This window comes from Panthera uncia, chromosome C2 (genome assembly GCF_023721935.1).
Source record: "Panthera uncia isolate 11264 chromosome C2, Puncia_PCG_1.0, whole genome shotgun sequence".
Taxonomy (NCBI): Eukaryota; Metazoa; Chordata; class Mammalia; order Carnivora; family Felidae; genus Panthera; species Panthera uncia.
In genome coordinates this window covers 113,285,899-113,299,599 of record NC_064810.1, presented here as the reverse complement: position 1 = coordinate 113,299,599, position 13,701 = coordinate 113,285,899, and the positions used below count along the sequence as shown (strand labels likewise).

The 13,701-nt window shown below is 37.4% G+C and overlaps 1 non-coding gene and 1 pseudogene across 1 annotated transcript; both read right to left on the bottom strand.

Moving 5' to 3' along the window:
- Positions 1 to 7,721: 7,721 nt before the first annotated feature.
- On the bottom strand, positions 7,722 to 8,567 carry LOC125921953 (transmembrane protein 258-like; annotated as a pseudogene).
- A 274-nt stretch (positions 8,568 to 8,841) lies between these two features.
- LOC125922200 (U6 spliceosomal RNA) lies at positions 8,842 to 8,946 on the bottom strand. Its single transcript, XR_007457634.1, has one exon. It is a non-coding gene; the product is annotated as a U6 spliceosomal RNA (small nuclear RNA).
- Positions 8,947 to 13,701: the final 4,755 nt, after the last annotated feature.

Sequence of the window (13,701 nt, the reverse complement as noted above, 5' to 3'; positions counted from 1 at the left end):
TGTCCAACTCTTGATCTCAGCTCAGGTCTTGATCTCAGGATCATGAGTTTAAGCCCCACATTGGGCTCTGCGCTGGACATAGAGCCAACTTGAAAACAAACAAACAAACAAACAAACCCAAAAACAAGCACAAGAGACTCCTTGATATGATTTCAGATTCCCCAATGCAGCTAACCTTTTAGAAACTACCTCTTGTCTAGTTGTCTGGGTATCAGCGAATATCCATAATTATCTGAAAGGACTATTAAATTCTCCTACTGTCTCTTATTTTCTTCATACACTTCAACCACAGAAAACCTAGCTATCTTCTGTTAAGCCAAATATTAGAGAGATACACAAAAATGTCAAAAAAAAAAAAAAAAAAGAGTGGGGCATTAAAGCAGAATGTAATCACTGCACCAAAGCTGAAACACATGCCTATAGGGCCACCTGATCTTGTCTTTGGAAATCCAGAATCCTTTCTCATTCTATTCCAAAAATATTTATTGAGTTCTTACTATGACCTTGGCACTTTGCTGACAGTAGGTATAAAATGATGATAAATTAAAATTATTAATTTGTAACCCCTGGTGAACAGCTAACAAATAATGCAGATTCCAGAGTATGTTTTTCATCTTTCAAAGCTGTTTGTGTGTGAAGATGTCTTTTATCCTAAACTCCGCAGATCACAGGGTTGTAGATGTTTGGTGCCGCCCATCAGGCCGTTCTTCTAGTGTTAATGTCAACCTTCACTCGCAAATCCCAACACTCAGTATTAAGACAAGAAAATAAGAGGTAATTACAGGTCTTTTACAGCCTTACCTCCACTCACTTCTTTCAGGAGCCACTATTTCTAATGTTCTTCACCAATAGTTTGGCATGTTTTGTAAGATTCGAGCTATTCACTATTCTTTTGATCATTTTGTGCCATACCTGGATCAATACCATGTTTTTGATGACTAATCCCAAGCAGAAGCTTTCAAGCCCTGGCTTTAAGAGTTTCAAAAGATAGCAAAAATGGAAGTGCAGACAGCCTGTCATTCAACTTAATAGGCAGCCATACAAATGGAACATTGGGCCTCTCTCCCTATGGGAGCTTGCTCTCCAGTATTTAGTGTGAGGGCCACATGGCTTGGTAGCCGGAAACCTTGCCCAGTACTTGATCAGTTGACAAAGCATTTGCTGCATGGTAGCAAGACTGAGTGTTTACACTTGCAAAAGAAATTGTCTGCTGCAGGCTAAGCACAGGTACTATTCATAGGTTTTTGCCAGTTTCTCAGAGAAGACCAGGACCTACAGGGGCACCAGAGATGTTGCAGTCCCAGTCCATAGCACAGGTTAATGCTTCCTTTGTGGGTTCTGCAACTCAGATCTCATCATCTCGGTGGGCTTTAGGCCAGGAAATTTCCCTTGTCTCCTGTAGTCATGGGAAACCCGCGTCCTGACCTATCATCACTTTGGAGGTATGGACATTCTGAGTGACCCACTCCCTGTTTTGGCTTCTGAGTGACCCAGGTGAGGCATTTAGCTGGTACCACTAAGCCTACCTCCATGGGGTGACCCCCATGGCTCTTTGCATGGGAATATATTATGGTCAAATCTCAATCTTAGATAAGTGAAACATTGCCATTTATTAATCATGGCTAATAAGAGGGTCACAATCCCCAAAGTAATTGCAGCCAGGGACAGGCTTTGCAAGTGAGTTTGACATTTAATTTAAGAGATTGGCTGCTAATACCTATAACAACTTAGATGAATCACAAAGGCATTAGGCTGAGTAAAGGAAGGCATTTTCAGAAGGTTATATACTATTAGGTTCCATTTTTATACCATTCTCAAAAAGACAAAACTATAGAGATGGACAAAAAAAATCACTGGTTATTAGGGGATGGGGTGGGGAAAGGAGTGACTCTAAATTGATAGGAGAGACTTCTGGGGGTAATGAAACTCTTCTGTATCCTGACCATAGTAGTGGTTACATGTACCTGTACATGTGTTAAAATTTCTTAGGACTATGCAACAAAACAATAACAGCATCAAACAAGTGAGTGCATGTGACCATTGGTGAAATTTGAATAAGGTCTGTAGTTTGGTTAATACTATTGCAGTAATATCAATTTATTTATTTTGGTAATTCTATTATCAGCTAAGATGATATCCGTTGGGGAAGCTGGATGAAGGGTAACCAAAAATTCTCTGTACTATTTTTGCAACTTCCATGAAAGCCTAAAATTATTTTTAAAAAGTTTTTTTAAAAGTAGGAAATAGTAAGTACATTAGCAAGAGCCTCATTTTCAGTGGTTCACTATGTGTGGTCTTATTTTTCTAGATGAAAATATGATCAATACAACTCGATAAAAAGAAGTGACTTACAAGGACATGGTTATCTTGTAGAATTGTGAAGAATAATCTTCTGGCTTTGCCTGCACTATTTTGGGCATGGTCTTTGAGACACAGCCATTATGACATAGCTGATAGTAAAACGTTCTGTTGTCATTTCTGCCCACAGTTTGAGTCTTTTCCATTATCTAGCTGAATTCCTATGCCTGAGTGTCAGACTTAAAGATCCCATTGCCCAAGAGACACCTCTTAAAGTCTACCTGGTGAAAACATCACCAATCATTAGTATTCTGCCACACCATCTCTTCCTTCCTACCACTGCAACTATACTTTTCTACTGCTTTTCCCTACCTCAGTTGGTAGGGAACAGACTCACACAATCCTGTGAGTCATCCTCAACAGTTCTTTATTCCCAACATCCAGTGTGAACTAAGTTCCTCTAATTATATCTCTTAGATACATGCTGAATCTCGCCCTTCATTACACTGCCACTTCCTCAAGGCACTTCCTCAACTGTCCCATTTTGAAGTTATTTTTTTATTATTATTATTTATTTTGAGAGAGAAAGAGAGAGCAAGCATGGAAGGGGCAGAGAGACAGGGAATGGAGAGAATCCCAAGCAGGGTCTGTGCTGTCAGGCAGAGCCCCACGTGGGGCTTGACCTCACAAATTGTGAAATCATGACCCGAGCTGAGATCAAGAGTTGCTTAAGCCATCCAGGCACCCCTCAACTGTCCTATTTTAAAAGCCTGTGACTAGGATCTTTAATGGCAACTACATAACACTCAAGTGTATCAGGGTGGTCTTTGAACATGCAGATCTGATTCCACTCTTCAGAACCCTATTGCCCACTAAATTCTAGCCTGCCTTGTATAGAAGACAGTCCCTCAAAAATCCATCCCTCACCCACCTCTGTAGCCTAACATCTCATCACTTCCCTTTTGAAATGTATGCTTCAAAAACACTCAACTACTTCAAGGGAAACTTGTAGTTCCCTTTCACAGACTGTTTCCTCTGCACCAAACTCTCTTCTTAACCTTTTCCCCAGAACTCCTATTTATTTCCCAAAACCTGGCATGGTCACAATTTTCTCTGAAATCCTACCATTAGAATTAATTATCCCTTCAATACCTTGTATATATTTCTATTACTAAACATATACATATATTTTGATATATTTTGATATAAATTTATATTTATATATTATATATAAGTATATATAAATTATACATAATATATGTAAATATAATTTTATATACAAATATATATTTATATGTTATATATAAATACATATATAATATGTGTAAATATAAGTTTATATCTAACTATATTTATATATTATATATAAGTATATATAAATTATACATAATATATGTAAATATCAATTTTTATATATTTTTTCACATACCTATCTCCTCTGTCTGTGAACTCTGAATCTAACCATGCCTTTTCAGCTTCATACTCCTGGTGCCCAGCATACAATATAGTAGGTCTTAGTAAATGGATTGTTGAATAAATAAATGATTAATGAATAAATCAATGTTAAGCCTTGTACTTAACAGTGATATAAAAGAAAGCTGAATAATAAAGTTCTTAATATCTGATGCACTCTAACTTAGAGAACTTGTTTGTCTATTGCTTTTTTATAATGAAACACATACATAATAAAATAAGCCATACTGCTTTATAGTTGTTAAGCTGGAGTTATTAAACTCTAGTTCTCTAGAAAAGAGGAACATTGTCAGCGTCTGTCAGGACTGTCTTCTATACAAGGCAGGCTAGAATTTAGTAGGCAATTTATGTAGTAAAAGGACTTTACCCAAAATAAGAATGTTAGCTACCCAACCTAGATGTTCGTTGGGTTGCATCTGTTTTGAGGTCACATTTGCCTTCAGCCCATCCCTGTGGCAGAGAAATGAAACACGACGTGCTGATAATGAATCAATAATATGTTGATACTGTGCATGGGGATTAATCAAGAGCACTCATTCTCTTTCAGGACAATTTCAAGCTGCCAGTAATCAGCAGAGCCATGCAAGCTGGAGAGCAAGCCAAGCACACACTTGACAGGGACAATCAAGCTGTACTTATGGATCTCCACAGTGAAATTCAGAAAAGGCCTTCCGGTCCCCAAGGCTGAAATGCACACAACCTTAGGTTAAATACCAATCCCCTCATTTTTTTCTTTGGGTCAGCCAGTGCACATCCAAATTACTTAACCTTGAGTTGCTTCTTTTGTAATAGAGACACTAACTTACCTTTTCCTTTATACTTGAGAGGAATATCTAATTAAAATAAAGATTTTCCCCTTCATTTAGATATAAATGCTTAATTCTTGCAGCTGACCATTTTATCACTTCTTGCATCCTCATTATATATAGAGTAAATATCAACTTCATAGAATAGAGTAAACCATTACAGCTCTGATTAAAGTGACCCTAACAATCTGGTGTTGATTGCCTCCTTCAGGGAGAATTCATTGATAAATAATAATATGAGGACACAAAAGATGCTGTTTTAGCTGCTTTTATGAAAAACAATACTTAGAAGTAACACAATATAAAAACTGATAAAAAACCATTTGTTCCTATTTTCATTTTCCCACTCAAAATTATATGAAGATACAGCATTCATTCTATTACACATGAAAAATAGAAAACAAAATAAGTTAAGGGAGTGTCCCATTGTCACCAAGTTAGCTGTGTCCAGAATGTTAATTCAGTTCAACTACCTGTGTTCACAGAACGTATCTGCATCTCCCTGGACTTTACGACTACTACCCTCCAGACCTAATTCCATATCTGGACAGACAGTGCTCTTACGCAATACCACATGTTCCCTTGGCATGAAACCATGGATTGCACAAACCTCTGATCCCTGCCAGAAAAGTCTTCCAGTCTCAGTCTCTCCTATCCTATATTGTAGCAAATAAAATTCCTGTTGAATATTTACCAGATGTGCAAGACATCTTTCACATTACCTTATAGGTCCATTTTTTTCACACATCTCCACCCTACTCCACCCTACTCCACTCCTGCCCCAAGAAGCTAAAGAATATGGGTTGCATTAAGGCACAACTTTATCTTCTGGATTCTGGTTAGATTCAGCCAATTGGGAGCACCCAGAGGGGATGGGAAAAGGAAAGTAAAGTCATGATATTCATTCCTGAGGGTCAACTCCCTCTACCCGAGATCACGGCACCTACTGGGTGCCCTCTCTGTAGGTAATAGACACCTACTGTTACAGGCTACACTGTCAGGTGTGGTTTCTTGATATCATTCTCACACCTTTGTAAGAGGTTCCTTTACAACTAATTCCCCTCCAACTATCCATTTTCTCATTTGGATCCAAACTACTGCATGAAAGGAATAAAAAGAAGGAGTAGCATATAAAGCATTGGACATATCAAATAATGTGTGGTCTCCTCATCTCTCCCTCACCTCTATTCCTGCCTCATTTTCCAAAATCACGTTTAATGGCAATGCATAAGCATACAAACTTTCTTGTCAAAGCACTGTGACATTCTTCTTACTAAAATGTTGTTTAAAAATACATATCACTTAACTTTAGCACTAAATGATCACATATGCATCATGTCATATGTTACATTTGCAGAGCACATGAAGTGGTTTTTCTTAGGTCCTTTGTGATAACCCTTATCTCCTTAAAATGTAGAAATGCTCAAGAGAAACATTTGATATGCTACTGCCTAACTGAACATATTCTTACTGAAGATGCTGATATTCTTTCTATATGTGTCCAATAATTCTCTAATTAGTTTAAAAACTGATTGATAGCATACAGTTGGACCAGTCTACTGAGAAAGGACATTATCTTCTCCCTAACTTTGAAAATTATATTTCACAAACCTTCACATACGAATGAGCTCATGATTGAGTACAATTTTCAAAAAAAAAAATTCAAAACATGACTCTCATAATAAATATAAAATGAACACATATCAAAGATTTAATTAATTAAACAATTAATGAAAGAACCAGTAAGATGGAAAACTAGTTCAAAGGAGATTTTGATAAAGAGAAACAAATAATGACAAAGACACTCTCTCCTTAATCTGATCCCCATCAAGCCCCTCTCAGACCTCTAGGACTTGACCTTGGGCTTTAGTATTCTTTGTGAACAGGCCTGTATCACCTATTGCAGGAAGAATTTTGCCAAGTCAGTTTAGAAGGAGCTGCTACCCTCAATATTTGATCACCCACAAAACCTGATCAAATTCCATACCTTCTTACCCCTATAATATCTGATCTCCCCTAGCCTGTTTTCAGCAGAAAACCTCCCCACTAGTTTTGATACCTCCTCTTGGTAATTTTCTATCCACTGACACCCCCACCCTGTTCTTTGGCTGTAAATCCCCTCTTTTCCTTATGTTCAGAATTGAGCCCAATCTCTGTCTCCCCTATTGCAAAGTGCCATTGCACCAGTACTCTGAATAAAATCTTCCTTACTGTTTTTTAACAAGTATCAGAATGATATTTCAAAATAGTCAAAGGAATGCTAAAATGGATTTGCTAATAAGATACAAAACTGCGTAAAATCTTATAGAGAAATAAAACTATAACATTTAGCACCATCTTTTCTCCTAGCTAGAAACACACAAGTTAACATGCAAATGGAAAATAGTAAAAAATGATGAAGTAGCAAATGCATAAGTCAATACAGGTGTATTCTCCTTTAAAATTTTTTTAATGTTTATTTATTTTTGAGAGAGAGAGAGAAAGAGAGAGAGATTGAGAGGATGTGATCGGGGGAGGGGCAGAGGAGAGAGAGAGAGACACAGAATCCAAAGATGAGCTGTTAGCACAGAGCCTGATGTGGGGCTCGAACTCACAGGCCACGAGATCATGACCTGAGCCCAAATCATACCCTTAACCGACTGAGCCACCCAGGTGTCCCAGGTGTATTCTCTTTTAACATTAAATAATTCTCAGATGAGTCCACTAAACAATGCCATTGAAAAGTCATTCAGTCATCCTCTATTTGTAAGTTTTATAAGTTTTGGACAACTTTCTTTATGGGACATGAAGTTGAGCTAGATGAGGTCATTAGTAAGCCTATATGCCATTCTCCAAATTTTTCATTTACTGAAATCAAAATGAAGGCAAAATCCTACAGAAGTATATCATAGCAAAATCTCCATTGATATTTTATTAAAAATAAAGAAGTGACTTTCTGTAACTTAGGATTCCTTGTGGTCTTCGACTTCTCTATCTTTCTCAGGTCAGAATGAGCCATGTAAGTGAAGTTCATGAGATTCCTCCTCTTTTAAATAATTTTAATCAGCTTCTTTTATATATACTTTTATAGGTAACTAAATTATCAGAGCATAAAGCTGTTTTTCTATCTGTGCTGATGCTGCAACTCTCCTCACATGTGGAAAACTAAATTTTTAAACAATTTATTCCACTAGATGCAGACTTTAAAACTACCATTTGCTTCTAGAAAGGGTTTTAAGGTTCCTTCTAACTGAGACTATTCCACAAAGTTTCCAAATATTTTCCTCTTTGGAGTATTTTTGAACACTTTTTAACATTATAGGACAAATTAGTTTATAAATAACAGAATTTTTCCTCAAAAAGAAAGGTAATAAAACTTAAGAGAATGTAAATAACAAAACTTATAAGGGTGAAAAATAAGGAAAAATATAGCTACAATAATGCTTAACCATATGCCAGAACAGTTAGGCCCATTACATACCATAATAGTTTGTCTTCACACCAGCTCCGCAACCTATGGCTTCATGAGGTAAATAGCAGCAAACCCAAACTCACACAGCTAACGAGTATGTATCAGGATGTGAATTACTATCCAACACTTTCCACCTCACAAGGCTGCCTTCTTAAGAAAGAATATATTCTCTATTTTTGTGACTGTCACACATCTGCCTTTATAGTGAGCAGCAGGTGGGACACTTCCAGCAATAGTAAAAAAATTAATTTACTTAAAGCAGGGATCAGTGAAGCCACCTGACTGGAACCCTTGGGCGCTCGTAACATAGATGCTGCCCCAGAGCAGCAGGAAGAGGACTCCAAAGCCAAGGAAGAACAAGGCCACCAAGGAGATGAGGAGCTCTTTGTAGATACCCCAAGTGTACTGGGTGGATGTAGCCTAAGAAACGAAGAACCAGGAGTTAAAGAACATACCAGTAGCCAGCAGCACCATGGTCAGATCGGGAAGACAGCTGGATTAACTGGCGGGTGTATCTCCTCATGGTCTCTGTCTCCATTTTGCCAGGTACAGGGTAATCCACTGCTCCGCCACTGGAATAACACATCGGCAGGATATAGTCTATGTTTTATAGCTACAAATTACAGTGGCACTAAAACAAAACAACCAATCAATTTAATCAATTTATGAATATCCATTGATTCTCAAGCATAACGCCTTCTCTGCCTTGTTGATTCTGGAAATAATTTCTTCCTAGAGATAAAATCAAAATATGCTATGCTATTTCCTCAACATTAGAAAGAAAACTGAACACACTTTTCCATATCTTTCTTTTTAAAGATGAAACGCTTCATGAATTTGCATGTCATTCTTGCACAGGGGCCAAGCTGATAATTTTCTATTATTCCAATTTTGGTAAATGTGCTATCAAACAAACACCATATCTTCTTGATTTTTTAACCAATACTTCATTAAAAATGTGAATGTAACAAAAAGAACAAACTTAAAACACTCTGCCTTGCAAAAAGGAAGCTCTTTGTTTCTTCTAAAATTTTGATGTCAAATCTAAAATGTTTTTGCTTTCCTGCAAAAGCATGCTTTTTCTCAGTTTTCACCTGCTGTGAGAATTATTCCTACATTATAATTAGTTCAGATAAATGAATGGCAAGATTGCTCTTCAGATTTTACTTTTTAAAGCTCATTTACATGATGGTCTATGATGACATGGTTATTAACAGTTTTTGGGCAATTAATTAAGGTAGTTGGTAGAGTTGTTAGCACAAAATGAAACTAAGAGGTTGTTTTAGTAAATCCTTCTGCTCAGGAGACATGATAGTGGCCATTAATCCACACTAACTAAATGAATAGTGCTGTTCTTTCTCTCACCCTCCTCTCTTTGGTAGGCACTGTATTATTTAGCAGATCTTTTTTACATTTAAAGTGTGAAGTCTTGGTATCCTTCAAACTACTGTCACATCCTTCTTCCCTCTTCTCCCCAAGCTATGAGGCATTGAGTCTGTACTGGCTGTTTTCTCTTTCTCAAGGAACTCTTTCTTTCATCTCGTTACAGGCTCCACCAGACAGAAGCATAGTACAGTCAAAACCCCAGTGGTAGTTTATGAGAAAAAAGGGATGCCTTTCTGAGGTTCAAGATTTCTCTACTTCCTTATATAGTCTCCTCCTCTTTTCCAGATATTCATCTAGGATTTTCCAGCATCAGTTCGTATTTCCTCTCTGGGACCCAGCTCGTGGCTGTTAGGGGGGCCTGAGTCTAGTAGTACTGTACAATATGTGTTAATGGAAGTGACAGATGGACTTTCCAGGTGAGCCAGTACAGGCCAGTGCTCAGCTTTTCATTCTCTCCTCTTGCCTGCCATAGCACTCCTGGAAAAGCCACAAGTCTGCTGCGGTACCACAAGTATCACAAACAAGGACATTTGTCCGAAAGCGTCACCAGACTCACAGAGGGCTTTGCCTTAGTTAGAAATAAAAGTTGCTGTGTTAAGCCACTAAGATTATTTAACATTATAGCACAATTAGTTTAATACAATGCCCCTTGAAAAGAACTTGAAGCAGGAAACCCTGAGACTGGTGCCTTCTTGGCTTATTTATTCAGGAGATCCTTACCTACTTGTGTTTCTAACTCACAACACCGTGCAATGCGCCTTCAAAGATTCATTGCAATTCAGATAAATGGCAACAAATTTGTTTCAGCTTTATTGAGGAATAATTGACAAAATTGTAAGATATTTATTTTTTTTAATTTTTTAAAACATTTATTTATTTTTGAGAGACAGAGCATGAGTGGGGGAGAAGCAGAGAGAGAAGGAGACACAGAATCTGAAGCATGCTCCAGACTCTGAGCTGTCAGCACAGAGCCCAATGCAGGGCAAGAACCCATGAACCGTGAGATCGTGACCTGAGCCGAAGTCAGACGTGTAACCAACTGAGCCACCCAGGTGCCCCAAAAGTTGTTTAAGATATTTAAAGTGCACTCTTTAAATTTCAGGGGCACCTGGGTGGCTCAGCATTAAGAGTCCCCACTTGAGCTCAGGTCATGATTGCACGGATTGTGAGTTTGATCCCCATGTCAGGTTCTGTGCTGGCAGCTCAGAGCCTGGAGCCTGCTTCAGATTCTGTCTCCTTACTTCTCTGCCACTCCCCCAATTGTGCTTTGTCTTTCTCTCTCAAAAAAAGAATAAACATTCAACAAAATTTTAAATTTCAACAAAAACTTATACATAGCAAATTTAAAGTACAGAAAAACATATTATTTTAAAAACAGATTGTAGTGGGGTGCCTGGGTGGTTCAGTCCAATGAGTATCCAACTCTTGATTTCAGTTCAGGTCATGATCCCAGGGTGGTGGGATCAAACTCTGTGTTGGGATCCATGCTGAGCATGGAGCCTGCTTGGGATTCTCTCTCTCACTCTCTCTACCCCTGCTCTCTGTCTCTCTCTCTCTAAATATTTTTTTTTTTAATTTTAAAAAGTAAATAGGCTGTAGTTTTACCTGGCTGTACCAATAGAGCAGAAGAAATTTCTTTTAAAGAAACAACAGCTTTTGTTTGAAAATAAACAACTTCAGGGCCCTTTTTGTTATGAATGCCAAGTTCCCACCCCCAAACTCTCTCACACACAAACACACACCCAAACAGACAGCATTTGGATGGAAGATGTCTAAATTACTCTAGTTAAAGTAATTCTACTTTGAATGTCCCTTCAATAGAACCCTGGATTGGGGAAACAACCCTGGATACCCTGGATTGGTTACAGGAAGGGAGTTTGTGACAGAGACATAAGTTCAGTGAGAAGACTGCAGGAGACAGTCTGGGTGGAGACAAGGAATGAGGAATATTAGAAGGGTAGGTTCATCTGCAAGGGCTCTGTTTACATTGTTGCCTATTCTCTACCAGAGTATGATCCCCTCAGTGGTCCACAAACTTTCGGACTCTGTTTGTATTAAAACATTGGATATAGCTTTTAAAAACCTAATATCCATTGAAAGTTTCCATGATGTACATGCTTTTGTTGGTAGTGGACGGTTATTGTTTGCCCTGTCCAGGCTCTGTTTTCTGAGAGATATGCAAGCTAGAATACCTTGGATGAATTTTTAGATTGCGTATGAATAATAAACAAAGAGGCACTGAAGACTACAGCCACTCTGAACCTCTTAACCTTCCCATTCCACCTCTCCAGAGGTTTATGAATGAATAATTTTTAATTAATTACTCAATCAGTGAACCTTCCAAGAATCAGTTCTAATTTTCTTCCACTAAAAAAAAAGAACAGTAAAGGGAAGAAAAGAAAAAGGAAGAAAGAAAGAAACCTGTTACCACTACAGGTAAATTGATGCAGTGTCAGGAAATACGAAGGACCAACAGAGGAGAAAATGGGCTTAAAACAGGTTTGGGAAAATGATTATGATTGAATTCCTCCTTGTCCTAAGTCTGTGTGTCACATGACTACAGAATCTCAGACAGCTCAAAATTAAACCACTAATATTAAGCTGTACACCTTTCTTCTCGTGTAGGAGTTAGTCATCCATGTATCTTTAATTCTCTTTTAACATCTTCAATGGACTTTTTGTCAGAGGCAACACAGGAAAAAACAGACAGAAGGAAAGAAAAAAAATCTTAGAAAGAACATAGTGTGGTTAGAAATTTTTGTCTTGTAGTGGGCATGACCTAAGTAACATACAGTGTAAATCAGCCAAGCATTTGTGGCCTGAAAATGTTATAGAATTTCAAGGTCTCTTCCCGGAAAGTTGAGGTTTGGACAGTTCAGCTACATCTCGGTAACCTCTTGTACTGTAGTTGGGCTGTGCTGCATAAACAGCCGCTTATTGTTATATTTAAGATATTCTCTAAATATTTTCAATTGACAACTGGCCTGTGATATTTCATAAAATCAAGTATACTTTGAAAATATTTCACATTAATATTTACTTTCAGCTGCATTATCTTCAAATATCAATAGTAAATAAAAGCATCAATACTTTATAAAAGGGTAATCTGCACAATAAGAATCCTTTCTTTTACAATAAAATTCTCAGATATATAGAAAAAAGTCTGCCTTATACCGTCCGATACTACCTCCCAAACCAGATCAGTTCATAAAATCCTTCTCTTTTTATCGGTATTTCTATTCAAATATACACACAAACCAAATGAATTTAGTTTACATGAAAATTGTTTTAAATCATGAATTATTGACACAATATACTTGTACTTTATGTGAGATGTTTTCACTAGAGAAAAAATATTTATGGTTATACTATGCAAAAATTGATTTTTTTCTCAATTCCCAGTCACGTTTTACTCTTCTAAATTTCATCACTTTAATATTTGGCATTTCTGTGGCCTAAAAAGACTAGAAGCATTTAAGATTTAATGAAGAGCTATTTACCTCTTAAATCTTCTTCCCTTGAGTAATGAAATAATTACCCTCCCATAATCATGGAAACGTGAAACTTGAATCTCAAATTGAGCTGTTGTGAGAAGGGTTAGTGATGCTGCATAGGTGATCACCATGGTAACATTGGAAATGGCACCGATGTCAAGCCAAGAGCACGGTATTTCTATTCCCACAAGAGCCCGACCAGGGACTGGAGATGAACTCTTGCATGGTCTCAGGAAAATGACTGAAAGCTAACATTTGCTGGGTTTCCCACTGGAGTATACACATCACCATTTTATATCATTCTCAGAGGAAGATGATTTTAAAATACAACAACGTATTCTCAATAGTTTTAATTAAAATTGCTTTGTAATGTTATATCATTATGGTACGTGTGTGTGTGTGTGTGTGTGTGTGTGTGTATGAACTTGCTGTACATTCAAACGAAGCCTAGCCCTAAGGAAGAACATGAAGATGTTAGGAAGGGAATTCACTAAAGCTTTATTCACATAATGGAGATAATTAAATAATTAGACATTCTTTAAAATATCAGAACAAGTTAACTCATTTTTAGCAGGATGGATTAGGAAGGTGTTTTATAAATCCTAAGGAGAATATGATTTACTTTGAACTGAAGAGGAATCATTGTGTCACTTTGGCCCTGGTGTGTGTATGTGTGCACTTTGTGTGTGTAAAACACATCTTATTTTAATCTCAGGGAATACAGGAAACACTGAATTGGACTGAATAGAGAAAAGACAAGTCAATGCTAATTAAAAACTAATATAAAATATGT